Source organism: Elephas maximus, chromosome 23 (assembly GCF_024166365.1).
Source record: "Elephas maximus indicus isolate mEleMax1 chromosome 23, mEleMax1 primary haplotype, whole genome shotgun sequence".
NCBI lineage: Eukaryota > Metazoa > Chordata > Mammalia > Proboscidea > Elephantidae > Elephas > Elephas maximus.
The window spans coordinates 42,320,838-42,347,669 of record NC_064841.1 but is presented as its reverse complement, the minus strand read 5'-3'; positions in this window follow the sequence as shown (position 1 = coordinate 42,347,669).

The window sequence follows — 26,832 nt, the reverse complement described above, 5'->3', positions numbered from 1 at the left end:
GGTCTGCTGAGATTTCTTCCCCAGGCGCTTTGCTCTCCCTGGGCCAAAGCGAGCCTTCACGATAGCTGAACGCTAACACTGCATACGCGTTGTTGTTGGGGAACGGGCCTGCCGCCAGGCAGTTCTCCGGGGGAAAACGGCCCTTCGCGAAGGGCCGTTTCGCCGAGCTCCCTGCGGGAAAGCGAAAGCAAAGGACGCTTTTCTCCCTGTAACTGCTTTCGTCAGAGGAACGGGGGAAGTCACAGTGTTCTTACTCTCCCTGAGAAACGCACAATCTGATGTTGCCTCCGAGCTCCGTTCTCGGCAAAGAACTGAAACGGACATAGGTTCCTGTGGGGAAGCCCACGGCTTTGCTGGGATTTCTCTGGGCAGTGTGTTTTCCTTGGGCCTCAGCGTACCCACACTATCTCGTCAGGGCAACGCTGCATGGGACTTCCTCTGCCAGGAGAGAGCTGCCGCGTCGTCCGTTGGGCTGGGAAACCTTGCTTTGGCCAGTGCCAATGGACCGAATTCAGGCCGAAAGAAAAGAGACTAGGAAAAGGCCTTCTCTCCCCGGCTGCTTTCCCAGTCTCTTCCTAAGAGCAAAAACTCTGTCGTTGCTCCTCTGGCAGGAGAGCTGCACCGCGATGTAGTTTTGCAGAAGAAGCCTTGCGTTTGCGAGAGCAAACGAGGACTGCACGGCGGGCAAGGGGAAGGAAGGGAAGCTTCTCTCCCTCTGCCCGCCTTTGCTCACAGGGCTGGGTGAAGTCAGGGTGTTCTCCCTTTCACCGAGAAACGTGCGGGCTGCTGTTGCCTGTGCGCTCTCTTCTTTGGAAAAGAGTCTGCAGTTGCACGCTTTGCACCGTGGAAAGGCAGCGGGGTCTGCTGAGATTTCTTCCCCAGGCGCTTTGCTCTCCCTGGGCCAAAGCGAGCCTTCACGATAGCTGAACGCTAACACTGCATACGCGTTGTTGTTGGGGAACGGGGCTGCCGCCAGGCAGTTCTCCAGGGGAAAACGGCCCTTCGCGAAGGGCCGTTTCGCCGAGCTCCCTGCGGGAAAGCGAAAGCAAAGGACGCTTTTCTCCCTGTAACTGCTTTCGTCAGAGGAACGGGGGAAGTCACAGTGTTCTTACTCTCCCTGAGAAACGCACAATCTGATGTTGCCTCCGAGCTCCGTTCTCGGCAAAGAACTGAAACGGACATAGGTTCCTGTGGGGAAGCCCACGGCTTTGCTGGGATTTCTCTGGGCAGTGTGTTTTCCTTGGGCCTCAGTGTACCCACACTATCTCGTCAGGGCAACGCTGCATGGGACTTCCTCTGCCAGGAGAGAGCTGCCCCGTCGTCCGTTGGGCTGGGAAACCTTGCTTTGGCCAGTGCCAATGGACCGAATTCAGGCCGAAAGAAAAGAGACTAGGAAAAGGCCTTCTCTCCCCGGCTGCTTTCCCAGTCTCTTCCTAAGAGCAAAAACTCTGTCGTTGCTCCTCTGGCAGGAGAGCTGCACCGCGATGTAGTTTTGCAGAAGAAGCCTTGCGTTTGCGAGAGCAAACGAGGACTGCACGGCGGGCAAGGGGAAGGAAGGGAAGCTTCTCTCCCTCTGCCCGCCTTTGCTCACAGGGCTGGGTGAAGTCAGGGAGTTCTCCCTTTCACCGAGAAACGTGCGGGCTGCTGTTGCCTGTGCGCTCTCTTCTTTGGAAAAGAGTCTGCAGTTGCACGCTTTGCACCGTGGAAAGGCAGCGGGGTCTGCTGAGATTTCTTCCCCAGGCGCTTTGCTCTCCCTGGGCCAAAGCGAGCCTTCACGATAGCTGAACGCTAACACTGCATACGCGTTGTTGTTGGAGAACGGGGCAGCCGCCAGGCAGTTCTCCGGGGGAAAACGGCCCTTCGCGAAGGGCCGTTTCGCCGAGCTCCCTGCGGGAAAGCGAAAGCAAAGGACGCTTTTCTCCTTCTAACTGCTTTCGTCAGAGGAACGGGGGAAGTCACAGTGTTCTTTCTCTCCCTGAGATACGCACAATCTGATGTTGCCTCCGAGCTCCGTTCTCGGCAAAGAACTGAAACGGACATAGGTTCCTGTGGGGAAGCCCACGGCTTTGCTGGGATTTCTCTGGGCACAAGCACTATCTTGTCAGGGCAACGCCGCATGGGACTTGCTCTGCCAGGAGAGAGCTGCCACGTCGTCCTCTGGGCTGGGAAACCTTGCTTTGGCCAGTGCCAATGGACCGAATTCAGGCCGAAAGAAAAGAGACTAGGAAAAGGCCTTCTCTCCCCGGCTGCTTTCCCAGTCTCTTCCTAAGAGCAAAAACTCTGTCGTTGCTCCTCTGGCAGGAGAGCTGCACCGCGATGTAGTTTTGCAGAAGAAGCCTTGCGTTTGCGAGAGCAAACGAGGACTGCACGGCGGGCAAGGGGAAGGAAGGGAAGCTTCTCTCCCTCTGCCCGCCTTTGCTCACAGGGCTGGGTGAAGTCAGGGAGTTCTCCCTTTCACCGAGAAACGTGCGGGCTGCTGTTGCCTGTGCGCTCTCTTCTTTGGAAAAGAGTCTGCAGTTGCACGCTTTGCACCGTGGAAAGGCAGCGGGGTCTGCTGAGATTTCCTCCCCAGGCGCTTTGCTCTCCCTGGGCCAAAGCGAGCCTTCACGATAGCTGAACGCTAACACTGCATACGCGTTGTTGTTGGAGAACGGGGCTGCCGCCAGGCAGTTCTCCGGGGAAAAACGGCCCTTCGCGAAGGGCCGTTTCGCCGAGCTCCCTGCGGGAAAGCGAAAGCAAAGGACGCTTTTCTCCTTCTAACTGCTTTCGTCAGAGGAACGGGGGAAGTCACAGTGTTCTTACTCTCCCTGAGAAACGCACAATCTGATGTTGCCTCCGAGCTCCGTTCTCGGCAAAGAACTGAAACGGACATAGGTTCCTGTGGGGAAGCCCACGGCTTTGCTGGGATTTCTCTGGGCAGTGTGTTTTCCTTGGGCCTCAGCGTACCCACACTATCTCGTCAGGGCAACGCTGCATGGGACTTCCTCTGCCAGGAGAGAGCTGCCGCGTCGTCCGTTGGGCTGGGAAACCTTGCTTTGGCCAGTGCCAATGGACCGAATTCAGGCCGAAAGAAAAGAGACTAGGAAAAGGCCTTCTCTCCCCGGCTGCTTTCCCAGTCTCTTCCTAAGAGCAAAAACTCTGTCGTTGCTCCTCTGGCAGGAGAGCTGCACCGCGATGTAGTTTTGCAGAAGAAGCCTTGCGTTTGCGAGAGCAAACGAGGACTGCACGGCGGGCAAGGGGAAGGAAGGGAAGCTTCTCTCCCTCTGCCCGCCTTTGCTCACAGGGCTGGGTGAAGTCAGGGAGTTCTCCCTTTCACCGAGAAACGTGCGGGCTGCTGTTGCCTGTGCGCTCTCTTCTTTGGAAAAGAGTCTGCAGTTGCACGCTTTGCACCGTGGAAAGGCAGCGGGGTCTGCTGAGATTTCTTCCCCAGGCGCTTTGCTCTCCCTGGGCCAAAGCGAGCCTTCACGATAGCTGAACGCTAACACTGCATACGCGTTGTTGTTGGGGAACGGGGCTGCCGCCAGGCAGTTCTCCAGGGGAAAACGGCCCTTCGCGAAGGGCCGTTTCGCCGAGCTCCCTGCGGGAAAGCGAAAGCAAAGGACGCTTTTCTCCTTCTAACTGCTTTCGTCAGAGGAACGGGGGAAGTCACAGTGTTCTTTCTCTCCCTGAGATACGCACAATCTGATGTTGCCTCCGAGCTCCGTTCTCGGCAAAGAACTGAAACGGACATAGGTTCCTGTGGGGAAGCCCACGGCTTTGCTGGGATTTCTCTGGGCAGTGTGTTTTCCTTGGGCCTCAGCGTACCCACACTATCTCGTCAGGGCAACGCTGCATGGGACTTCCTCTGCCAGGAGAGAGCTGCCGCGTCGTCCGTTGGGGTGGGAAACCTTGCTTTGGCCAGTGCCAATGGACCGAATTCAGGCCGAAAGAAAAGAGACTAGGAAAAGGCCTTCTCTCCCCGGCTGCTTTCCCAGTCTCTTCCTAAGAGCAAAAACTCTGTCGTTGCTCCTCTGGCAGGAGAGCTGCACCGCGATGTAGTTTTGCAGAAGAAGCCTTGCGTTTGCGAGAGCAAACGAGGACTGCACGGCGGGCAAGGGGAAGGAAGGGAAGCTTCTCTCCCTCTGCCCGCCTTTGCTCACAGGGCTGGGTGAAGTCAGGGAGTTCTCCCTTTCACCGAGAAACGTGCGGGCTGCTGTTGCCTGTGCGCTCTCTTCTTTGGAAAAGAGTCTGCAGTTGCACGCTTTGCACCGTGGAAAGGCAGCGGGGTCTGCTGAGATTTCTTCCCCAGGCGCTTTGCTCTCCCTGGGCCAAAGCGAGCCTTCACGATAGCTGAACGCTAACACTGCATACGCGTTGTTGTTGGGGAACGGGGCTGCCGCCAGGCAGTTCTCCGGGGGAAAACGGCCCTTCGCGAAGGGCCGTTTCGCCGAGCTCCCTGCGGGAAAGCGAAAGCAAAGGACGCTTTTCTCCTTCTAACTGCTTTCGTCAGAGGAACGGGGGAAGTCACAGTGTTCTTTCTCTCCCTGAGATACGCACAATCTGATGTTGCCTCCGAGCTCCGTTCTCGGCAAAGAACTGAAACGGACATAGGTTCCTGTGGGGAAGCCCACGGCTTTGCTGGGATTTCTCTGGGCACAAGCACTATCTTGTCAGGGCAACGCCGCATGGGACTTGCTCTGCCAGGAGAGAGCTGCCACGTCGTCCTCTGGGCTGGGAAACCTTGCTTTGGCCAGTGCCAATGGACCGAATTCAGGCCGAAAGAAAAGAGACTAGGAAAAGGCCTTCTCTCCCCGGCTGCTTTCCCAGTCTCTTCCTAAGAGCAAAAACTCTGTCGTTGCTCCTCTGGCAGGAGAGCTGCACCGCGATGTAGTTTTGCAGAAGAAGCCTTGCGTTTGCGAGAGCAAACGAGGACTGCACGGCGGGCAAGGGGAAGGAAGGGAAGCTTCTCTCCCTCTGCCCGCCTTTGCTCACAGGGCTGGGTGAAGTCAGGGAGTTCTCCCTTTCACCGAGAAACGTGCGGGCTGCTGTTGCCTGTGCGCTCTCTTCTTTGGAAAAGAGTCTGCAGTTGCACGCTTTGCACCGTGGAAAGGCAGCGGGGTCTGCTGAGATTTCTTCCCCAGGCGCTTTGCTCTCCCTGGGCCAAAGCGAGCCTTCACGATAGCTGAACGCTAACACTGCATACGCGTTGTTGTTGGAGAACGGGGCTGCCGCCAGGCAGTTCTCCGGGGGAAAACGGCCCTTCGCGAAGGGCCGTTTCGCCGAGCTCCCTGCGGGAAAGCGAAAGCAAAGGACGCTTTTCTCCCTGTAACTGCTTTCGTCAGAGGAACGGGGGAAGTCACAGTGTTCTTACTCTCCCTGAGAAACGCACAATCTGATGTTGCCTCCGAGCTCCGTTCTCGGCAAAGAACTGAAACGGACATAGGTTCCTGTGGGGAAGCCCACGGCTTTGCTGGGATTTCTCTGGGCAGTGTGTTTTCCTTGGGCCTCAGCGTACCCACACTATCTCGTCAGGGCAACGCTGCATGGGACTTCCTCTGCCAGGAGAGAGCTGCCGCGTCGTCCGTTGGGCTGGGAAACCTTGCTTTGGCCAGTGCCAATGGACCGAATTCAGGCCGAAAGAAAAGAGACTAGGAAAAGGCCTTCTCTCCCCGGCTGCTTTCCCAGTCTCTTCCTAAGAGCAAAAACTCTGTCGTTGCTCCTCTGGCAGGAGAGCTGCACCGCGATGTAGTTTTGCAGAAGAAGCCTTGCGTTTGCGAGAGCAAACGAGGACTGCACGGCGGGCAAGGGGAAGGAAGGGAAGCTTCTCTCCCTCTGCCCGCCTTTGCTCACAGGGCTGGGTGAAGTCAGGGAGTTCTCCCTTTCACCGAGAAACGTGCGGGCTGCTGTTGCCTGTGCGCTCTCTTCTTTGGAAAAGAGTCTGCAGTTGCACGCTTTGCACCGTGGAAAGGCAGCGGGGTCTGCTGAGATTTCTTCCCCAGGCGCTTTGCTCTCCCTGGGCCAAAGCGAGCCTTCACGATAGCTGAACGCTAACACTGCATACGCGTTGTTGTTGGGGAACGGGGCTGCCGCCAGGCAGTTCTCCAGGGGAAAACGGCCCTTCGCGAAGGGCCGTTTCGCCGAGCTCCCTGCGGGAAAGCGAAAGCAAAGGACGCTTTTCTCCTTCTAACTGCTTTCGTCAGAGGAACGGGGGAAGTCACAGTGTTCTTTCTCTCCCTGAGATACGCACAATCTGATGTTGCCTCCGAGCTCCGTTCTCGGCAAAGAACTGAAACGGACATAGGTTCCTGTGGGGAAGCCCACGGCTTTGCTGGGATTTCTCTGGGCAGTGTGTTTTCCTTGGGCCTCAGCGTACCCACACTATCTCGTCAGGGCAACGCTGCATGGGACTTCCTCTGCCAGGAGAGAGCTGCCGCGTCGTCCGTTGGGGTGGGAAACCTTGCTTTGGCCAGTGCCAATGGACCGAATTCAGGCCGAAAGAAAAGAGACTAGGAAAAGGCCTTCTCTCCCCGGCTGCTTTCCCAGTCTCTTCCTAAGAGCAAAAACTCTGTCGTTGCTCCTCTGGCAGGAGAGCTGCACCGCGATGTAGTTTTGCAGAAGAAGCCTTGCGTTTGCGAGAGCAAACGAGGACTGCACGGCGGGCAAGGGGAAGGAAGGGAAGCTTCTCTCCCTCTGCCCGCCTTTGCTCACAGGGCTGGGTGAAGTCAGGGAGTTCTCCCTTTCACCGAGAAACGTGCGGGCTGCTGTTGCCTGTGCGCTCTCTTCTTTGGAAAAGAGTCTGCAGTTGCACGCTTTGCACCGTGGAAAGGCAGCGGGGTCTGCTGAGATTTCTTCCCCAGGCGCTTTGCTCTCCCTGGGCCAAAGCGAGCCTTCACGATAGCTGAACGCTAACACTGCATACGCGTTGTTGTTGGGGAACGGGGCTGCCGCCAGGCAGTTCTCCGGGGGAAAACGGCCCTTCGCGAAGGGCCGTTTCGCCGAGCTCCCTGCGGGAAAGCGAAAGCAAAGGACGCTTTTCTCCTTCTAACTGCTTTCGTCAGAGGAACGGGGGAAGTCACAGTGTTCTTTCTCTCCCTGAGATACGCACAATCTGATGTTGCCTCCGAGCTCCGTTCTCGGCAAAGAACTGAAACGGACATAGGTTCCTGTGGGGAAGCCCACGGCTTTGCTGGGATTTCTCTGGGCACAAGCACTATCTTGTCAGGGCAACGCCGCATGGGACTTGCTCTGCCAGGAGAGAGCTGCCACGTCGTCCTCTGGGCTGGGAAACCTTGCTTTGGCCAGTGCCAATGGACCGAATTCAGGCCGAAAGAAAAGAGACTAGGAAAAGGCCTTCTCTCCCCGGCTGCTTTCCCAGTCTCTTCCTAAGAGCAAAAACTCTGTCGTTGCTCCTCTGGCAGGAGAGCTGCACCGCGATGTAGTTTTGCAGAAGAAGCCTTGCGTTTGCGAGAGCAAACGAGGACTGCACGGCGGGCAAGGGGAAGGAAGGGAAGCTTCTCTCCCTCTGCCCGCCTTTGCTCACAGGGCTGGGTGAAGTCAGGGAGTTCTCCCTTTCACCGAGAAACGTGCGGGCTGCTGTTGCCTGTGCGCTCTCTTCTTTGGAAAAGAGTCTGCAGTTGCACGCTTTGCACCGTGGAAAGGCAGCGGGGTCTGCTGAGATTTCTTCCCCAGGCGCTTTGCTCTCCCTGGGCCAAAGCGAGCCTTCACGATAGCTGAACGCTAACACTGCATACGCGTTGTTGTTGGAGAACGGGGCTGCCGCCAGGCAGTTCTCCGGGGGAAAACGGCCCTTCGCGAAGGGCCGTTTCGCCGAGCTCCCTGCGGGAAAGCGAAAGCAAAGGACGCTTTTCTCCCTGTAACTGCTTTCGTCAGAGGAACGGGGGAAGTCACAGTGTTCTTACTCTCCCTGAGAAACGCACAATCTGATGTTGCCTCCGAGCTCCGTTCTCGGCAAAGAACTGAAACGGACATAGGTTCCTGTGGGGAAGCCCACGGCTTTGCTGGGATTTCTCTGGGCACAAGCACTATCTTGTCAGGGCAACGCCGCATGGGACTTGCTCTGCCAGGAGAGAGCTGCCACGTCGTCCTCTGGGCTGGGAAACCTTGCTTTGGCCAGTGCCAATGGACCGAATTCAGGCCGAAAGAAAAGAGACTAGGAAAAGGCCTTCTCTCCCCGGCTGCTTTCCCAGTCTCTTCCTAAGAGCAAAAACTCTGTCGTTGCTCCTCTGGCAGGAGAGCTGCACCGCGATGTAGTTTTGCAGAAGAAGCCTTGCGTTTGCGAGAGCAAACGAGGACTGCACGGCGGGCAAGGGGAAGGAAGGGAAGCTTCTCTCCCTCTGCCCGCCTTTGCTCACAGGGCTGGGTGAAGTCAGGGAGTTCTCCCTTTCACCGAGAAACGTGCGGGCTGCTGTTGCCTGTGCGCTCTCTTCTTTGGAAAAGAGTCTGCAGTTGCACGCTTTGCACCGTGGAAAGGCAGCGGGGTCTGCTGAGATTTCTTCCCCAGGCGCTTTGCTCTCCCTGGGCCAAAGCGAGCCTTCACGATAGCTGAACGCTAACACTGCATACGCGTTGTTGTTGGGGAACGGGGCTGCCGCCAGGCAGTTCTCCAGGGGAAAACGGCCCTTCGCGAAGGGCCGTTTCGCCGAGCTCCCTGCGGGAAAGCGAAAGCAAAGGACGCTTTTCTCCCTGTAACTGCTTTCGTCAGAGGAACGGGGGAAGTCACAGTGTTCTTACTCTCCCTGAGAAACGCACAATCTGATGTTGCCTCCGAGCTCCGTTCTCGGCAAAGAACTGAAACGGACATAGGTTCCTGTGGGGAAGCCCACGGCTTTGCTGGGATTTCTCTGGGCAGTGTGTTTTCCTTGGGCCTCAGCGTACCCACACTATCTCGTCAGGGCAACGCTGCATGGGACTTCCTCTGCCAGGAGAGAGCTGCCCCGTCGTCCGTTGGGCTGGGAAACCTTGCTTTGGCCAGTGCCAATGGACCGAATTCAGGCCGAAAGAAAAGAGACTAGGAAAAGGCCTTCTCTCCCCGGCTGCTTTCCCAGTCTCTTCCTAAGAGCAAAAACTCTGTCGTTGCTCCTCTGGCAGGAGAGCTGCACCGCGATGTAGTTTTGCAGAAGAAGCCTTGCGTTTGCGAGAGCAAACGAGGACTGCACGGCGGGCAAGGGGAAGGAAGGGAAGCTTCTCTCCCTCTGCCCGCCTTTGCTCACAGGGCTGGGTGAAGTCAGGGAGTTCTCCCTTTCACCGAGAAACGTGCGGGCTGCTGTTGCCTGTGCGCTCTCTTCTTTGGAAAAGAGTCTGCAGTTGCACGCTTTGCACCGTGGAAAGGCAGCGGGGTCTGCTGAGATTTCTTCCCCAGGCGCTTTGCTCTCCCTGGGCCAAAGCGAGCCTTCACGATAGCTGAACGCTAACACTGCATACGCGTTGTTGTTGGGGAACGGGGCTGCCGCCAGGCAGTTCTCCGGGGGAAAACGGCCCTTCGCGAAGGGCCGTTTCGCCGAGCTCCCTGCGGGAAAGCGAAAGCAAAGGACGCTTTTCTCCTTCTAACTGCTTTCGTCAGAGGAACGGGGGAAGTCACAGTGTTCTTTCTCTCCCTGAGATACGCACAATCTGATGTTGCCTCCGAGCTCCGTTCTCGGCAAAGAACTGAAACGGACATAGGTTCCTGTGGGGAAGCCCACGGCTTTGCTGGGATTTCTCTGGGCACAAGCACTATCTTGTCAGGGCAACGCCGCATGGGACTTGCTCTGCCAGGAGAGAGCTGCCACGTCGTCCTCTGGGCTGGGAAACCTTGCTTTGGCCAGTGCCAATGGACCGAATTCAGGCCGAAAGAAAAGAGACTAGGAAAAGGCCTTCTCTCCCCGGCTGCTTTCCCAGTCTCTTCCTAAGAGCAAAAACTCTGTCGTTGCTCCTCTGGCAGGAGAGCTGCACCGCGATGTAGTTTTGCAGAAGAAGCCTTGCGTTTGCGAGAGCAAACGAGGACTGCACGGCGGGCAAGGGGAAGGAAGGGAAGCTTCTCTCCCTCTGCCCGCCTTTGCTCACAGGGCTGGGTGAAGTCAGGGAGTTCTCCCTTTCACCGAGAAACGTGCGGGCTGCTGTTGCCTGTGCGCTCTCTTCTTTGGAAAAGAGTCTGCAGTTGCACGCTTTGCACCGTGGAAAGGCAGCGGGGTCTGCTGAGATTTCCTCCCCAGGCGCTTTGCTCTCCCTGGGCCAAAGCGAGCCTTCACGATAGCTGAACGCTAACACTGCATACGCGTTGTTGTTGGAGAACGGGGCTGCCGCCAGGCAGTTCTCCGGGGGAAAACGGCCCTTCGCGAAGGGCCGTTTCGCCGAGCTCCCTGCGGGAAAGCGAAAGCAAAGGACGCTTTTCTCCCTGTAACTGCTTTCGTCAGAGGAACGGGGGAAGTCACAGTGTTCTTACTCTCCCTGAGAAACGCACAATCTGATGTTGCCTCCGAGCTCCGTTCTCGGCAAAGAACTGAAACGGACATAGGTTCCTGTGGGGAAGCCCACGGCTTTGCTGGGATTTCTCTGGGCAGTGTGTTTTCCTTGGGCCTCAGCGTACCCACACTATCTCGTCAGGGCAACGCTGCATGGGACTTCCTCTGCCAGGAGAGAGCTGCCGCGTCGTCCGTTGGGCTGGGAAACCTTGCTTTGGCCAGTGCCAATGGACCGAATTCAGGCCGAAAGAAAAGAGACTAGGAAAAGGCCTTCTCTCCCCGGCTGCTTTCCCAGTCTCTTCCTAAGAGCAAAAACTCTGTCGTTGCTCCTCTGGCAGGAGAGCTGCACCGCGATGTAGTTTTGCAGAAGAAGCCTTGCGTTTGCGAGAGCAAACGAGGACTGCACGGCGGGCAAGGGGAAGGAAGGGAAGCTTCTCTCCCTCTGCCCGCCTTTGCTCACAGGGCTGGGTGAAGTCAGGGAGTTCTCCCTTTCACCGAGAAACGTGCGGGCTGCTGTTGCCTGTGCGCTCTCTTCTTTGGAAAAGAGTCTGCAGTTGCACGCTTTGCACCGTGGAAAGGCAGCGGGGTCTGCTGAGATTTCTTCCCCAGGCGCTTTGCTCTCCCTGGGCCAAAGCGAGCCTTCACGATAGCTGAACGCTAACACTGCATACGCGTTGTTGTTGGGGAACGGGGCTGCCGCCAGGCAGTTCTCCGGGGGAAAACGGCCCTTCGCGAAGGGCCGTTTCGCCGAGCTCCCTGCGGGAAAGCGAAAGCAAAGGACGCTTTTCTCCTTCTAACTGCTTTCGTCAGAGGAACGGGGGAAGTCACAGTGTTCTTTCTCTCCCTGAGATACGCACAATCTGATGTTGCCTCCGAGCTCCGTTCTCGGCAAAGAACTGAAACGGACATAGGTTCCTGTGGGGAAGCCCACGGCTTTGCTGGGATTTCTCTGGGCACAAGCACTATCTTGTCAGGGCAACGCCGCATGGGACTTGCTCTGCCAGGAGAGAGCTGCCACGTCGTCCTCTGGGCTGGGAAACCTTGCTTTGGCCAGTGCCAATGGACCGAATTCAGGCCGAAAGAAAAGAGACTAGGAAAAGGCCTTCTCTCCCCGGCTGCTTTCCCAGTCTCTTCCTAAGAGCAAAAACTCTGTCGTTGCTCCTCTGGCAGGAGAGCTGCACCGCGATGTAGTTTTGCAGAAGAAGCCTTGCGTTTGCGAGAGCAAACGAGGACTGCACGGCGGGCAAGGGGAAGGAAGGGAAGCTTCTCTCCCTCTGCCCGCCTTTGCTCACAGGGCTGGGTGAAGTCAGGGAGTTCTCCCTTTCACCGAGAAACGTGCGGGCTGCTGTTGCCTGTGCGCTCTCTTCTTTGGAAAAGAGTCTGCAGTTGCACGCTTTGCACCGTGGAAAGGCAGCGGGGTCTGCTGAGATTTCTTCCCCAGGCGCTTTGCTCTCCCTGGGCCAAAGCGAGCCTTCACGATAGCTGAACGCTAACACTGCATACGCGTTGTTGTTGGGGAACGGGGCTGCCGCCAGGCAGTTCTCCGGGGGAAAACGGCCCTTCGCGAAGGGCCGTTTCGCCGAGCTCCCTGCGGGAAAGCGAAAGCAAAGGACGCTTTTCTCCTTCTAACTGCTTTCGTCAGAGGAACGGGGGAAGTCACAGTGTTCTTTCTCTCCCTGAGATACGCACAATCTGATGTTGCCTCCGAGCTCCGTTCTCGGCAAAGAACTGAAACGGACATAGGTTCCTGTGGGGAAGCCCACGGCTTTGCTGGGATTTCTCTGGGCACAAGCACTATCTTGTCAGGGCAACGCCGCATGGGACTTGCTCTGCCAGGAGAGAGCTGCCACGTCGTCCTCTGGGCTGGGAAACCTTGCTTTGGCCAGTGCCAATGGACCGAATTCAGGCCGAAAGAAAAGAGACTAGGAAAAGGCCTTCTCTCCCCGGCTGCTTTCCCAGTCTCTTCCTAAGAGCAAAAACTCTGTCGTTGCTCCTCTGGCAGGAGAGCTGCACCGCGATGTAGTTTTGCAGAAGAAGCCTTGCGTTTGCGAGAGCAAACGAGGACTGCACGGCGGGCAAGGGGAAGGAAGGGAAGCTTCTCTCCCTCTGCCCGCCTTTGCTCACAGGGCTGGGTGAAGTCAGGGAGTTCTCCCTTTCACCGAGAAACGTGCGGGCTGCTGTTGCCTGTGCGCTCTCTTCTTTGGAAAAGAGTCTGCAGTTGCACGCTTTGCACCGTGGAAAGGCAGCGGGGTCTGCTGAGATTTCTTCCCCAGGCGCTTTGCTCTCCCTGGGCCAAAGCGAGCCTTCACGATAGCTGAACGCTAACACTGCATACGCGTTGTTGTTGGGGAACGGGGCTGCCGCCAGGCAGTTCTCCAGGGGAAAACGGCCCTTCGCGAAGGGCCGTTTCGCCGAGCTCCCTGCGGGAAAGCGAAAGCAAAGGACGCTTTTCTCCTTCTAACTGCTTTCGTCAGAGGAACGGGGGAAGTCACAGTGTTCTTTCTCTCCCTGAGATACGCACAATCTGATGTTGCCTCCGAGCTCCGTTCTCGGCAAAGAACTGAAACGGACATAGGTTCCTGTGGGGAAGCCCACGGCTTTGCTGGGATTTCTCTGGGCACAAGCACTATCTTGTCAGGGCAACGCCGCATGGGACTTGCTCTGCCAGGAGAGAGCTGCCACGTCGTCCTCTGGGCTGGGAAACCTTGCTTTGGCCAGTGCCAATGGACCGAATTCAGGCCGAAAGAAAAGAGACTAGGAAAAGGCCTTCTCTCCCCGGCTGCTTTCCCAGTCTCTTCCTAAGAGCAAAAACTCTGTCGTTGCTCCTCTGGCAGGAGAGCTGCACCGCGATGTAGTTTTGCAGAAGAAGCCTTGCGTTTGCGAGAGCAAACGAGGACTGCACGGCGGGCAAGGGGAAGGAAGGGAAGCTTCTCTCCCTCTGCCCGCCTTTGCTCACAGGGCTGGGTGAAGTCAGGGAGTTCTCCCTTTCACCGAGAAACGTGCGGGCTGCTGTTGCCTGTGCGCTCTCTTCTTTGGAAAAGAGTCTGCAGTTGCACGCTTTGCACCGTGGAAAGGCAGCGGGGTCTGCTGAGATTTCTTCCCCAGGCGCTTTGCTCTCCCTGGGCCAAAGCGAGCCTTCACGATAGCTGAACGCTAACACTGCATACGCGTTGTTGTTGGGGAACGGGCCTGCCGCCAGGCAGTTCTCCGGGGGAAAACGGCCCTTCGCGAAGGGCCGTTTCGCCGAGCTCCCTGCGGGAAAGCGAAAGCAAAGGACGCTTTTCTCCCTGTAACTGCTTTCGTCAGAGGAACGGGGGAAGTCACAGTGTTCTTACTCTCCCTGAGAAACGCACAATCTGATGTTGCCTCCGAGCTCCGTTCTCGGCAAAGAACTGAAACGGACATAGGTTCCTGTGGGGAAGCCCACGGCTTTGCTGGGATTTCTCTGGGCAGTGTGTTTTCCTTGGGCCTCAGCGTACCCACACTATCTCGTCAGGGCAACGCTGCATGGGACTTCCTCTGCCAGGAGAGAGCTGCCGCGTCGTCCGTTGGGCTGGGAAACCTTGCTTTGGCCAGTGCCAATGGACCGAATTCAGGCCGAAAGAAAAGAGACTAGGAAAAGGCCTTCTCTCCCCGGCTGCTTTCCCAGTCTCTTCCTAAGAGCAAAAACTCTGTCGTTGCTCCTCTGGCAGGAGAGCTGCACCGCGATGTAGTTTTGCAGAAGAAGCCTTGCGTTTGCGAGAGCAAACGAGGACTGCACGGCGGGCAAGGGGAAGGAAGGGAAGCTTCTCTCCCTCTGCCCGCCTTTGCTCACAGGGCTGGGTGAAGTCAGGGAGTTCTCCCTTTCACCGAGAAACGTGCGGGCTGCTGTTGCCTGTGCGCTCTCTTCTTTGGAAAAGAGTCTGCAGTTGCACGCTTTGCACCGTGGAAAGGCAGCGGGGTCTGCTGAGATTTCTTCCCCAGGCGCTTTGCTCTCCCTGGGCCAAAGCGAGCCTTCACGATAGCTGAACGCTAACACTGCATACGCGTTGTTGTTGGGGAACGGGGCTGCCGCCAGGCAGTTCTCCAGGGGAAAACGGCCCTTCGCGAAGGGCCGTTTCGCCGAGCTCCCTGCGGGAAAGCGAAAGCAAAGGACGCTTTTCTCCCTGTAACTGCTTTCGTCAGAGGAACGGGGGAAGTCACAGTGTTCTTACTCTCCCTGAGAAACGCACAATCTGATGTTGCCTCCGAGCTCCGTTCTCGGCAAAGAACTGAAACGGACATAGGTTCCTGTGGGGAAGCCCACGGCTTTGCTGGGATTTCTCTGGGCAGTGTGTTTTCCTTGGGCCTCAGTGTACCCACACTATCTCGTCAGGGCAACGCTGCATGGGACTTCCTCTGCCAGGAGAGAGCTGCCCCGTCGTCCGTTGGGCTGGGAAACCTTGCTTTGGCCAGTGCCAATGGACCGAATTCAGGCCGAAAGAAAAGAGACTAGGAAAAGGCCTTCTCTCCCCGGCTGCTTTCCCAGTCTCTTCCTAAGAGCAAAAACTCTGTCGTTGCTCCTCTGGCAGGAGAGCTGCACCGCGATGTAGTTTTGCAGAAGAAGCCTTGCGTTTGCGAGAGCAAACGAGGACTGCACGGCGGGCAAGGGGAAGGAAGGGAAGCTTCTCTCCCTCTGCCCGCCTTTGCTCACAGGGCTGGGTGAAGTCAGGGAGTTCTCCCTTTCACCGAGAAACGTGCGGGCTGCTGTTGCCTGTGCGCTCTCTTCTTTGGAAAAGAGTCTGCAGTTGCACGCTTTGCACCGTGGAAAGGCAGCGGGGTCTGCTGAGATTTCTTCCCCAGGCGCTTTGCTCTCCCTGGGCCAAAGCGAGCCTTCACGATAGCTGAACGCTAACACTGCATACGCGTTGTTGTTGGGGAACGGGGCTGCCGCCAGGCAGTTCTCCGGGGGAAAACGGCCCTTCGCGAAGGGCCGTTTCGCCGAGCTCCCTGCGGGAAAGCGAAAGCAAAGGACGCTTTTCTCCTTCTAACTGCTTTCGTCAGAGGAACGGGGGAAGTCACAGTGTTCTTTCTCTCCCTGAGATACGCACAATCTGATGTTGCCTCCGAGCTCCGTTCTCGGCAAAGAACTGAAACGGACATAGGTTCCTGTGGGGAAGCCCACGGCTTTGCTGGGATTTCTCTGGGCACAAGCACTATCTTGTCAGGGCAACGCCGCATGGGACTTGCTCTGCCAGGAGAGAGCTGCCACGTCGTCCTCTGGGCTGGGAAACCTTGCTTTGGCCAGTGCCAATGGACCGAATTCAGGCCGAAAGAAAAGAGACTAGGAAAAGGCCTTCTCTCCCCGGCTGCTTTCCCAGTCTCTTCCTAAGAGCAAAAACTCTGTCGTTGCTCCTCTGGCAGGAGAGCTGCACCGCGATGTAGTTTTGCAGAAGAAGCCTTGCGTTTGCGAGAGCAAACGAGGACTGCACGGCGGGCAAGGGGAAGGAAGGGAAGCTTCTCTCCCTCTGCCCGCCTTTGCTCACAGGGCTGGGTGAAGTCAGGGAGTTCTCCCTTTCACCGAGAAACGTGCGGGCTGCTGTTGCCTGTGCGCTCTCTTCTTTGGAAAAGAGTCTGCAGTTGCACGCTTTGCACCGTGGAAAGGCAGCGGGGTCTGCTGAGATTTCCTCCCCAGGCGCTTTGCTCTCCCTGGGCCAAAGCGAGCCTTCACGATAGCTGAACGCTAACACTGCATACGCGTTGTTGTTGGAGAACGGGGCTGCCGCCAGGCAGTTCTCCGGGGAAAAACGGCCCTTCGCGAAGGGCCGTTTCGCCGAGCTCCCTGCGGGAAAGCGAAAGCAAAGGACGCTTTTCTCCCTGTAACTGCTTTCGTCAGAGGAACGGGGGAAGTCACAGTGTTCTTACTCTCCCTGAGAAACGCACAATCTGATGTTGCCTCCGAGCTCCGTTCTCGGCAAAGAACTGAAACGGACATAGGTTCCTGTGGGGAAGCCCACGGCTTTGCTGGGATTTCTCTGGGCAGTGTGTTTTCCTTGGGCCTCAGCGTACCCACACTATCTCGTCAGGGCAACGCTGCATGGGACTTCCTCTGCCAGGAGAGAGCTGCCGCGTCGTCCGTTGGGCTGGGAAACCTTGCTTTGGCCAGTGCCAATGGACCGAATTCAGGCCGAAAGAAAAGAGACTAGGAAAAGGCCTTCTCTCCCCGGCTGCTTTCCCAGTCTCTTCCTAAGAGCAAAAACTCTGTCGTTGCTCCTCTGGCAGGAGAGCTGCACCGCGATGTAGTTTTGCAGAAGAAGCCTTGCGTTTGCGAGAGCAAACGAGGACTGCACGGCGGGCAAGGGGAAGGAAGGGAAGCTTCTCTCCCTCTGCCCGCCTTTGCTCACAGGGCTGGGTGAAGTCAGGGAGTTCTCCCTTTCACCGAGAAACGTGCGGGCTGCTGTTGCCTGTGCGCTCTCTTCTTTGGAAAACAGTCTGCAGTTGCACGCTTTGCACCGTGGAAAGGCAGCGGGGTCTGCTGAGATTTCTTCCCCAGGCGCTTTGCTCTCCCTGGGCCAAAGCGAGCCTTCACGATAGCTGAACGCTAACACTGCATACGCGTTGTTGTTGGGGAACGGGGCTGCCGCCAGGCAGTTCTCCAGGGGAAAACGGCCCTTCGCGAAGGGCCGTTTCGCCGAGCTCCCTGCGGGAAAGCGAAAGCAAAGGACGCTTTTCTCCTTCTAACTGCTTTCGTCAGAGGAACGGGGGAAGTCACAGTGTTCTTTCTCTCCCTGAGATACGCACAATCTGATGTTGCCTCCGAGCTCCGTTCTCGGCAAAGAACTGAAACGGACATAGGTTCCTGTGGGGAAGCCCACGGCTTTGCTGGGATTTCTCTGGGCAGTGTGTTTTCCTTGGGCCTCAGCGTACCCACACTATCTCGTCAGGGCAACGCTGCATGGGACTTCCTCTGCCAGGAGAGAGCTGCCCCGTCGTCCGTTGGGCTGGGAAACCTTGCTTTGGCCAGTGCCAATGGACCGAATTCAGGCCGAAAGAAAAGAGACTAGGAAAAGGCCTTCTCTCCCCGGCTGCTTTCCCAGTCTCTTCCTAAGAGCAAAAACTCTGTCGTTGCTCCTCTGGCAGGAGAGCTGCACCGCGATGTAGTTTTGCAGAAGAAGCCTTGCGTTTGCGAGAGCAAACGAGGACTGCACGGCGGGCAAGGGGAAGGAAGGGAAGCTTCTCTCCCTCTGCCCGCCTTTGCTCACAGGGCTGGGTGAAGTCAGGGAGTTCTCCCTTTCACCGAGAAACGTGCGGGCTGCTGTTGCCTGTGCGCTCTCTTCTTTGGAAAAGAGTCTGCAGTTGCACGCTTTGCACCGTGGAAAGGCAGCGGGGTCTGCTGAGATTTCTTCCCCAGGCGCTTTGCTCTCCCTGGGCCAAAGCGAGCCTTCACGATAGCTGAACGCTAACACTGCATACGCGTTGTTGTTGGGGAACGGGGCTGCCGCCAGGCAGTTCTCCGGGGGAAAACGGCCCTTCGCGAAGGGCCGTTTCGCCGAGCTCCCTGCGGGAAAGCGAAAGCAAAGGACGCTTTTCTCCTTCTAACTGCTTTCGTCAGAGGAACGGGGGAAGTCACAGTGTTCTTTCTCTCCCTGAGATACGCACAATCTGATGTTGCCTCCGAGCTCCGTTCTCGGCAAAGAACTGAAACGGACATAGGTTCCTGTGGGGAAGCCCACGGCTTTGCTGGGATTTCTCTGGGCACAAGCACTATCTTGTCAGGGCAACGCCGCATGGGACTTGCTCTGCCAGGAGAGAGCTGCCACGTCGTCCTCTGGGCTGGGAAACCTTGCTTTGGCCAGTGCCAATGGACCGAATTCAGGCCGAAAGAAAAGAGACTAGGAAAAGGCCTTCTCTCCCCGGCTGCTTTCCCAGTCTCTTCCTAAGAGCAAAAACTCTGTCGTTGCTCCTCTGGCAGGAGAGCTGCACCGCGATGTAGTTTTGCAGAAGAAGCCTTGCGTTTGCGAGAGCAAACGAGGACTGCACGGCGGGCAAGGGGAAGGAAGGGAAGCTTCTCTCCCTCTGCCCGCCTTTGCTCACAGGGCTGGGTGAAGTCAGGGAGTTCTCCCTTTCACCGAGAAACGTGCGGGCTGCTGTTGCCTGTGCGCTCTCTTCTTTGGAAAAGAGTCTGCAGTTGCACGCTTTGCACCGTGGAAAGGCAGCGGGGTCTGCTGAGATTTCCTCCCCAGGCGCTTTGCTCTCCCTGGGCCAAAGCGAGCCTTCACGATAGCTGAACGCTAACACTGCATACGCGTTGTTGTTGGAGAACGGGGCTGCCGCCAGGCAGTTCTCCGGGGAAAAACGGCCCTTCGCGAAGGGCCGTTTCGCCGAGCTCCCTGCGGGAAAGCGAAAGCAAAGGACGCTTTTCTCCCTGTAACTGCTTTCGTCAGAGGAACGGGGGAAGTCACAGTGTTCTTACTCTCCCTGAGAAACGCACAATCTGATGTTGCCTCCGAGCTCCGTTCTCGGCAAAGAACTGAAACGGACATAGGTTCCTGTGGGGAAGCCCACGGCTTTGCTGGGATTTCTCTGGGCAGTGTGTTTTCCTTGGGCCTCAGCGTACCCACACTATCTCGTCAGGGCAACGCTGCATGGGACTTCCTCTGCCAGGAGAGAGCTGCCGCGTCGTCCGTTGGGCTGGGAAACCTTGCTTTGGCCAGTGCCAATGGACCGAATTCAGGCCGAAAGAAAAGAGACTAGGAAAAGGCCTTCTCTCCCCGGCTGCTTTCCCAGTCTCTTCCTAAGAGCAAAAACTCTGTCGTTGCTCCTCTGGCAGGAGAGCTGCACCGCGATGTAGTTTTGCAGAAGAAGCCTTGCGTTTGCGAGAGCAAACGAGGACTGCACGGCGGGCAAGGGGAAGGAAGGGAAGCTTCTCTCCCTCTGCCCGCCTTTGCTCACAGGGCTGGGTGAAGTCAGGGAGTTCTCCCTTTCACCGAGAAACGTGCGGGCTGCTGTTGCCTGTGCGCTCTCTTCTTTGGAAAACAGTCTGCAGTTGCACGCTTTGCACCGTGGAAAGGCAGCGGGGTCTGCTGAGATTTCTTCCCCAGGCGCTTTGCTCTCCCTGGGCCAAAGCGAGCCTTCACGATAGCTGAACGCTAACACTGCATACGCGTTGTTGTTGGGGAACGGGGCTGCCGCCAGGCAGTTCTCCAGGGGAAAACGGCCCTTCGCGAAGGGCCGTTTCGCCGAGCTCCCTGCGGGAAAGCGAAAGCAAAGGACGCTTTTCTCCTTCTAACTGCTTTCGTCAGAGGAACGGGGGAAGTCACAGTGTTCTTTCTCTCCCTGAGATACGCACAATCTGATGTTGCCTCCGAGCTCCGTTCTCGGCAAAGAACTGAAACGGACATAGGTTCCTGTGGGGAAGCCCACGGCTTTGCTGGGATTTCTCTGGGCAGTGTGTTTTCCTTGGGCCTCAGCGTACCCACACTATCTCGTCAGGGCAACGCTGCATGGGACTTCCTCTGCCAGGAGAGAGCTGCCCCGTCGTCCGTTGGGCTGGGAAACCTTGCTTTGGCCAGTGCCAATGGACCGAATTCAGGCCGAAAGAAAAGAGACTAGGAAAAGGCCTTCTCTCCCCGGCTGCTTTCCCAGTCTCTTCCTAAGAGCAAAAACTCTGTCGTTGCTCCTCTGGCAGGAGAGCTGCACCGCGATGTAGTTTTGCAGAAGAAGCCTTGCGTTTGCGAGAGCAAACGAGGACTGCACGGCGGGCAAGGGGAAGGAAGGGAAGCTTCTCTCCCTCTGCCCGCCTTTGCTCACAGGGCTGGGTGAAGTCAGGGAGTTCTCCCTTTCACCGAGAAACGTGCGGGCTGCTGTTGCCTGTGCGCTCTCTTCTTTGGAAAAGAGTCTGCAGTTGCACGCTTTGCACCGTGGAAAGGCAGCGGGGTCTGCTGAGATTTCTTCCCCAGGCGCTTTGCTCTCCCTGGGCCAAAGCGAGCCTTCACGATAGCTGAACGCTAACACTGCATACGCGTTGTTGTTGGGGAACGGGGCTGCCGCCAGGCAGTTCTCCGGGGGAAAACGGCCCTTCGCGAAGGGCCGTTTCGCCGAGCTCCCTGCGGGAAAGCGAAAGCAAAGGACGCTTTTCTCCTTCTAACTGCTTTCGTCAGAGGAACGGGGGAAGTCACAGTGTTCTTTCTCTCCCTGAGATACGCACAATCTGATGTTGCCTCCGAGCTCCGTTCTCGGCAAAGAACTGAAACGGACATAGGTTCCTGTGGGGAAGCCCACGGCTTTGCTGGGATTTCTCTGGGCACAAGCACTATCTTGTCAGGGCAACGCCGCATGGGACTTGCTCTGCCAGGAGAGAGCTGCCACGTCGTCCTCTGGGCTGGGAAACCTTGCTTTGGCCAGTGCCAATGGACCGAATTCAGGCCGAAAGAAAAGAGACTAGGAAAAGGCCTTCTCTCCCCGGCTGCTTTCCCAGTCTCTTCCTAAGAGCAAAAACTCTGTCGTTGCTCCTCTGGCAGGAGAGCTGCACCGCGATGTAGTTTTGCAGAAGAAGCCTTGCGTTTGCGAGAGCAAACGAGGACTGCACGGCGGGCAAGGGGAAGGAAGGGAAGCTTCTCTCCCTCTGCCCGCCTTTGCTCACAGGGCTGGGTGAAGTCAGGGAGTTCTCCCTTTCACCGAGAAACGTGCGGGCTGCTGTTGCCTGTGCGCTCTCTTCTTTGGAAAAGAGTCTGCAGTTGCACGCTTTGCACCGTGGAAAGGCAGCGGGGTCTGCTGAGATTTCTTCCCCAGGCGCTTTGCTCTCCCTGGGCCAAAGCGAGCCTTTACGATAGCTGAACGCTAACACTGCATACGCGTTGTTGTTGGAGAACGGGGCTGCCGCCAGGCAGTTCTCCGGGGGAAAACGGCCCTTCGCGAAGGGCCGTTTCGCCGAGCTCCCTGCGGGAAAGCGAAAGCAAAGGACGCTTTTCTCCCTGTAACTGCTTTCGTCAGAGGAACGGGGGAAGTCACAGTGTTCTTACTCTCCCTGAGAAACGCACAATCTGATGTTGCCTCCGAGCTCCGTTCTCGGCAAAGAACTGAAACGGACATAGGTTCCTGTGGGGAAGCCCACGGCTTTGCTGGGATTTCTCTGGGCAGTGTGTTTTCCTTGGGCCTCAGCGTACCCACACTATCTCGTCAGGGCAACGCTGCATGGGACTTCCTCTGCCAGGAGAGAGCTGCCGCGTCGTCCGTTGGGCTGGGAAACCTTGCTTTGGCCAGTGCCAATGGACCGAATTCAGGCCGAAAGAAAAGAGACTAGGAAAAGGCCTTCTCTCCCCGGCTGCTTTCCCAGTCTCTTCCTAAGAGCAAAAACTCTGTCGTTGCTCCTCTGGCAGGAGAGCTGCACCGCGATGTAGTTTTGCAGAAGAAGCCTTGCGTTTGCGAGAGCAAACGAGGACTGCACGGCGGGCAAGGGGAAGGAAGGGAAGCTTCTCTCCCTCTGCCCGCCTTTGCTCACAGGGCTGGGTGAAGTCAGGGAGTTCTCCCTTTCACCGAGAAACGTGCGGGCTGCTGTTGCCTGTGCGCTCTCTTCTTTGGAAAAGAGTCTGCAGTTGCACGCTTTGCACCGTGGAAAGGCAGCGGGGTCTGCTGAGATTTCCTCCCCAGGCGCTTTGCTCTCCCTGGGCCAAAGCGAGCCTTCACGATAGCTGAACGCTAACACTGCATACGCGTTGTTGTTGGGGAACGGGGCTGCCGCCAGGCAGTTCTCCGGGGGAAAACGGCCCTTCGCGAAGGGCCGTTTCGCCGAGCTCCCTGCGGGAAAGCGAAAGCAAAGGACGCTTTTCTCCTTCTAACTGCTTTCGTCAGAGGAACGGGGGAAGTCACAGTGTTCTTTCTCTCCCTGAGATACGCACAATCTGATGTTGCCTCCGAGCTCCGTTCTCGGCAAAGAACTGAAACGGACATAGGTTCCTGTGGGGAAGCCCACGGCTTTGCTGGGATTTCTCTGGGCACAAGCACTATCTTGTCAGGGCAACGCCGCATGGGACTTGCTCTGCCAGGAGAGAGCTGCCACGTCGTCCTCTGGGCTGGGAAACCTTGCTTTGGCCAGTGCCAATGGACCGAATTCAGGCCGAAAGAAAAGAGACTAGGAAAAGGCCTTCTCTCCCCGGCTGCTTTCCCAGTCTCTTCCTAAGAGCAAAAACTCTGTCGTTGCTCCTCTGGCAGGAGAGCTGCACCGCGATGTAGTTTTGCAGAAGAAGCCTTGCGTTTGCGAGAGCAAACGAGGACTGCACGGCGGGCAAGGGGAAGGAAGGGAAGCTTCTCTCCCTCTGCCCGCCTTTGCTCACAGGGCTGGGTGAAGTCAGGGAGTTCTCCCTTTCACCGAGAAACGTGCGGGCTGCTGTTGCCTGTGCGCTCTCTTCTTTGGAAAAGAGTCTGCAGTTGCACGCTTTGCACCGTGGAAAGGCAGCGGGGTCTGCTGAGATTTCTTCCCCAGGCGCTTTGCTCTCCCTGGGCCAAAGCGAGCCTTCACGATAGCTGAACGCTAACACTGCATACGCGTTGTTGTTGGAGAACGGGGCAGCCGCCAGGCAGTTCTCCGGGGGAAAACGGCCCTTCGCGAAGGGCCGTTTCGCCGAGCTCCCTGCGGGAAAGCGAAAGCAAAGGACGCTTTTCTCCCTGTAACTGCTTTCGTCAGAGGAACGGGGGAAGTCACAGTGTTCTTTCTCTCCCTGAGATACGCACAATCTGATGTTGCCTCCGAGCTCCGTTCTCGGCAAAGAACTGAAACGGACATAGGTTCCTGTGGGGAAGCCCACGGCTTTGCTGGGATTTCTCTGGGCACAAGCACTATCTTGTCAGGGCAACGCCGCATGGGACTTGCTCTGCCAGGAGAGAGCTGCCACGTCGTCCTCTGGGCTGGGAAACCTTGCTTTGGCCAGTGCCAATGGACCGAATTCAGGCCGAAAGAAAAGAGACTAGGAAAAGGCCTTCTCTCCCCGGCTGCTTTCCCAGTCTCTTCCTAAGAGCAAAAACTCTGTCGTTGCTCCTCTGGCAGGAGAGCTGCACCGCGATGTAGTTTTGCAGAAGAAGCCTTGCGTTTGCGAGAGCAAACGAGGACTGCACGGCGGGCAAGGGGAAGGAAGGGAAGCTTCTCTCCCTCTGCCCGCCTTTGCTCACAGGGCTGGGTGAAGTCAGGGAGTTCTCCCTTTCACCGAGAAACGTGCGGGCTGCTGTTGCCTGTGCGCTCTCTTCTTTGGAAAAGAGTCTGCAGTTGCACGCTTTGCACCGTGGAAAGGCAGCGGGGTCTGCTGAGATTTCTTCCCCAGGCGCTTTGCTCTCCCTGGGCCAAAGCGAGCCTTCACGATAGCTGAACGCTAACACTGCATACGCGTTGTTGTTGGAGAACGGGGCTGCCGCCAGGCAGTTCTCCGGGGGAAAACGGCCCTTCGCGAAGGGCCGTTTCGCCGAGCTCCCTGCGGGAAAGCGAAAGCAAAGGACGCTTTTCTCCCTGTAACTGCTTTCGTCAGAGGAACGGGGGAAGTCACAGTGTTCTTACTCTCCCTGAGAAACGCACAATCTGATGTTGCCTCCGAGCTCCGTTCTCGGCAAAGAACTGAAACGGACATAGGTTCCTGTGGGGAAGCCCACGGCTTTGCTGGGATTTCTCTGGGCACAAGCACTATCTTGTCAGGGCAACGCCGCATGGGACTTGCTCTGCCAGGAGAGAGCTGCCACGTCGTCCTCTGGGCTGGGAAACCTTGCTTTGGCCAGTGCCAATGGACCGAATTCAGGCCGAAAGAAAAGAGACTAGGAAAAGGCCTTCTCTCCCCGGCTGCTTTCCCAGTCTCTTCCTAAGAGCAAAAACTCTGTCGTTGCTCCTCTGGCAGGAGAGCTGCACCGCGATGTAGTTTTGCAGAAGAAGCCTTGCGTTTGCGAGAGCAAACGAGGACTGCACGGCGGGCAAGGGGAAGGAAGGGAAGCTTCTCTCCCTCTGCCCGCCTTTGCTCACAGGGCTGGGTGAAGTCAGGGAGTTCTCCCTTTCACCGAGAAACGTGCGGGCTGCTGTTGCCTGTGCGCTCTCTTCTTTGGAAAAGAGTCTGCAGTTGCACGCTTTGCACCGTGGAAAGGCAGCGGGGTCTGCTGAGATTTCTTCCCCAGGCGCTTTGCTCTCCCTGGGCCAAAGCGAGCCTTCACGATAGCTGAACGCTAACACTGCATACGCGTTGTTGTTGGAGAACGGGGCTGCCGCCAGGCAGTTCTCCGGGGGAAAACGGCCCTTCGCGAAGGGCCGTTTCGCCGAGCTCCCTGCGGGAAAGCGAAAGCAAAGGACGCTTTTCTCCCTGTAACTGCTTTCGTCAGAGGAACGGGGGAAGTCACAGTGTTCTTACTCTCCCTGAGAAACGCACAATCTGATGTTGCCTCCGAGCTCCGTTCTCGGCAAAGAACTGAAACGGACATAGGTTCCTGTGGGGAAGCCCACGGCTTTGCTGGGATTTCTCTGGGCAGTGTGTTTTCCTTGGGCCTCAGCGTACCCACACTATCTCGTCAGGGCAACGCTGCATGGGACTTCCTCTGCCAGGAGAGAGCTGCCGCGTCGTCCGTTGGGCTGGGAAACCTTGCTTTGGCCAGTGCCAATGGACCGAATTCAGGCCGAAAGAAAAGAGACTAGGAAAAGGCCTTCTCTCCCCGGCTGCTTTCCCAGTCTCTTCCTAAGAGCAAAAACTCTGTCGTTGCTCCTCTGGCAGGAGAGCTGCACCGCGATGTAGTTTTGCAGAAGAAGCCTTGCGTTTGCGAGAGCAAACGAGGACTGCACGGCGGGCAAGGGGAAGGAAGGGAAGCTTCTCTCCCTCTGCCCGCCTTTGCTCACAGGGCTGGGTGAAGTCAGGGAGTTCTCCCTTTCACCGAGAAACGTGCGGGCTGCTGTTGCCTGTGCGCTCTCTTCTTTGGAAAAGAGTCTGCAGTTGCACGCTTTGCACCGTGGAAAGGCAGCGGGGTCTGCTGAGATTTCTTCCCCAGGCGCTTTGCTCTCCCTGGGCCAAAGCGAGCCTTCACGATAGCTGAACGCTAACACTGCATACGCGTTGTTGTTGGGGAACGGGGCTGCCGCCAGGCAGTTCTCCAGGGGAAAACGGCCCTTCGCGAAGGGCCGTTTCGCCGAGCTCCCTGCGGGAAAGCGAAAGCAAAGGACGCTTTTCTCCTTCTAACTGCTTTCGTCAGAGGAACGGGGGAAGTCACAGTGTTCTTTCTCTCCCTGAGATACGCACAATCTGATGTTGCCTCCGAGCTCCGTTCTCGGCAAAGAACTGAAACGGACATAGGTTCCTGTGGGGAAGCCCACGGCTTTGCTGGGATTTCTCTGGGCACAAGCACTATCTTGTCAGGGCAACGCCGCATGGGACTTGCTCTGCCAGGAGAGAGCTGCCACGTCGTCCTCTGGGCTGGGAAACCTTGCTTTGGCCAGTGCCAATGGACCGAATTCAGGCCGAAAGAAAAGAGACTAGGAAAAGGCCTTCTCTCCCCGGCTGCTTTCCCAGTCTCTTCCTAAGAGCAAAAACTCTGTCGTTGCTCCTCTGGCAGGAGAGCTGCACCGCGATGTAGTTTTGCAGAAGAAGCCTTGCGTTTGCGAGAGCAAACGAGGACTGCACGGCGGGCAAGGGGAAGGAAGGGAAGCTTCTCTCCCTCTGCCCGCCTTTGCTCACAGGGCTGGGTGAAGTCAGGGAGTTCTCCCTTTCACCGAGAAACGTGCGGGCTGCTGTTGCCTGTGCGCTCTCTTCTTTGGAAAAGAGTCTGCAGTTGCACGCTTTGCACCGTGGAAAGGCAGCGGGGTCTGCTGAGATTTCTTCCCCAGGCGCTTTGCTCTCCCTGGGCCAAAGCGAGCCTTCACGATAGCTGAACGCTAACACTGCATACGCGTTGTTGTTGGGGAACGGGGCTGCCGCCAGGCAGTTCTCCGGGGGAAAACGGCCCTTCGCGAAGGGCCGTTTCGCCGAGCTCCCTGCGGGAAAGCGAAAGCAAAGGACGCTTTTCTCCTTCTAACTGCTTTCGTCAGAGGAACGGGGGAAGTCACAGTGTTCTTTCTCTCCCTGAGATACGCACAATCTGATGTTGCCTCCGAGCTCCGTTCTCGGCAAAGAACTGAAACGGACATAGGTTCCTGTGGGGAAGCCCACGGCTTTGCTGGGATTTCTCTGGGCAGTGTGTTTTCCTTGGGCCTCAGCGTACCCACACTATCTCGTCAGGGCAACGCTGCATGGGACTTCCTCTGCCAGGAGAGAGCTGCCGCGTCGTCCGTTGGGCTGGGAAACCTTGCTTTGGCCAGTGCCAATGGACCGAATTCAGGCCGAAAGAAAAGAGACTAGGAAAAGGCCTTCTCTCCCCGGCTGCTTTCCCAGTCTCTTCCTAAGAGCAAAAACTCTGTCGTTGCTCCTCTGGCAGGAGAGCTGCACCG